Source organism: Grammomys surdaster, unplaced genomic scaffold, assembly GCF_004785775.1.
Source record: "Grammomys surdaster isolate TR1022 unplaced genomic scaffold, NIH_TR_1.0 125780, whole genome shotgun sequence".
Taxonomy (NCBI): domain Eukaryota; kingdom Metazoa; phylum Chordata; class Mammalia; order Rodentia; family Muridae; genus Grammomys; species Grammomys surdaster.
Window position 1 is genome coordinate 1,935,421 of NW_021620611.1, and position 2,152 is coordinate 1,937,572.

Sequence of the window (2,152 nt, forward strand, 5' to 3'; positions counted from 1 at the left end):
AGGGAAGGTGTAGGGCCCACTCTCTCAAGTGTTACAGCAGGGGAGGGGCAGGCCAAGATCTCCTGCTTTCATGACCCTAGGAAGAGCTCTCCTACCTGCTATAGGTGGCAAGGAGCAAGGGTATGGAAGGGCATCTCATCCATGCTGCCACATAGCAGTCAAGATGATGCAGGACCAACTCGACAATATTCATACCCTAAGGACTTGTAACCCACCCACCCTTAATCAGGGTCAGTTCTACTGTGCTGCACCGGTAAGGGTCAGGGCCTGCTCTACTGAGTGCTGGAGCAGGTAAACAGAAGGGTCAGCTTTTCTGCTCTCATCACCGCAGGGCCAGGTCTCCCACACTCAGATCCTTGATGCCAACTCACCCACAACTCTTATAATACAGTATGCTACACTTGCTCTCTGGAGTACTGCAGCTGGATAAGGGTGAGGTCGGCTCTCCTGGGATACCCAGATGAGGAATTGGGACAGCTCTGCACAGTCCTCAGACATCAAAGTGTTCCAAGGTTCCAAAGGCTAGATGGACATCCCTGACCAGGATGTCCATCTAGCCTTTGGTGGTAACAGACCCTGTTGCTGTAGGGTCATGGACTCAGTCGTTTCCCCTGGTAGCAACATGGTTCCACACCACCATGGTTCCCGGTGGCATCACTGGCCACCCTCATCAGGCTGTTCCCCACTACTCCCAAGTCTCCAGTTCTGCTCCTCCTCATCACACCCATATCCCTCTGCTTCTCCAACTCCTCCATTTGCTCCACCATTCACCTGCTCCTACTAGTGGTGCCTGTGTTCTCTGAGTGTCTGGAGTCATCTCAGCAATGGTCCCAGGAGATCTATGCCTGCCTGTGCTTTATGACACTGGGCAGAGCTCATCCAGGCCATGGTCTTACCCCCTAGGTCTGCATAGTACCAGACTGATTGGGCATCTCAGGCTATCCCCTCTTTCAGTGTCCACAACACTGTTCTGGTGGTCATCTCAGGTTTGTGACTTGCCCAGGCCCATCTGAGTGGCCCCATGTGAAGGCTCCATCTTTCTTTGGCTCACTCCTTCCTGCGGATGTGGTTTCAGGTGGGGTTCCTCTAGTCTCCAACTCACTTCCCACCCTGGGAGCCCATCAGAGCCTGCAGGTGGTTGTCTCAGGGTAGTTCTCTGTTTGGATACCCTGGTACTGGACTGTTGCTCTGCTCATGTCTGTTTTCTTCAAGGAATGTTAGGCTAACAATCATTGAGATGTTCACAGGTCAGAACACTAAGCATAGACATAGCCTCTCTCCTCTCTGCCACCTACTGATGCACATGTGACACAGCAGCCACAACTGCAATGCCTATAGAGGCAGTCACATCATTCTTTTAAGAAGAAAAATATGGGGTATCCTGCTCACCCTGGCCAGTAAGATACTCAGGGTGCAGCAGCCATGATTTGAGCAAGCCCAGGAATAGCCCATAAGGCTGAGAGACCCTGGTAACATCTCTGTGGTACTGATTTTTACAGCTATACAGTATATAAGCATTACAATGTTTAGAGAGCCACCTGTGAAAGCCTAGGAGGCCAGGGACTGTGTGTGTTTGTGTGTGTGTGTGTGTGTGTGTGTGTGTGTGTGTGTGTGTGTGTTGGGATCAGAATTGTAGCAAGCTGCCCCTGACAGGATGATGAGTAGACCTGGGAACCAGAAGCCAAAGCTATAATAGAGATTTCCAGAAGACAAGAATGCCAGGAATGTGGACCAACTACAAGGAAGGCAGAAACTATCCTGAGACATACCAGTTGGGATATGCAGCCAGTGAGACATAGAGCAAAACTTACCAAGCCCATAGGAATCCATCTGTTGTTTGTTATGGACTAGATGCTGGGCATAGAATTCAATGTTTGTCTGTCCATCTGAGTTTAAGCTTTTCCTTAGTCCAATCTCTGTCTGTCCTGTCCCTCCCTTTTGGAATTTGTGTCATCATCATGTTTGATCAGTATGGTAACCATTGGTTTTTCTGACCAGAGTTTGTCTCCTGTCAGAGAAGACTTCAAACTTGATTCAAGAACAGAACTGAAGCAGCTGAAACTTTAGTGATTAACTGTATGTTCTTTTTGATGGAAAGTGGAGTTAAACACCAGGGGTATGAGGCAGAAGGCTATACTTTGAATGTGTTCTC

At 49.3% G+C, this 2,152-nt stretch overlaps 1 non-coding gene across 1 annotated transcript; it reads right to left on the reverse strand.

The window, feature by feature from the left end:
* Window positions 1-1,213: 1,213 nt before the first annotated feature.
* On the reverse strand, window positions 1,214-1,345 carry LOC114640163. The gene has a single exon (XR_003714115.1). It is a non-coding gene; the product is annotated as a small nucleolar RNA SNORA17 (small nucleolar RNA).
* Window positions 1,346-2,152: the final 807 nt, after the last annotated feature.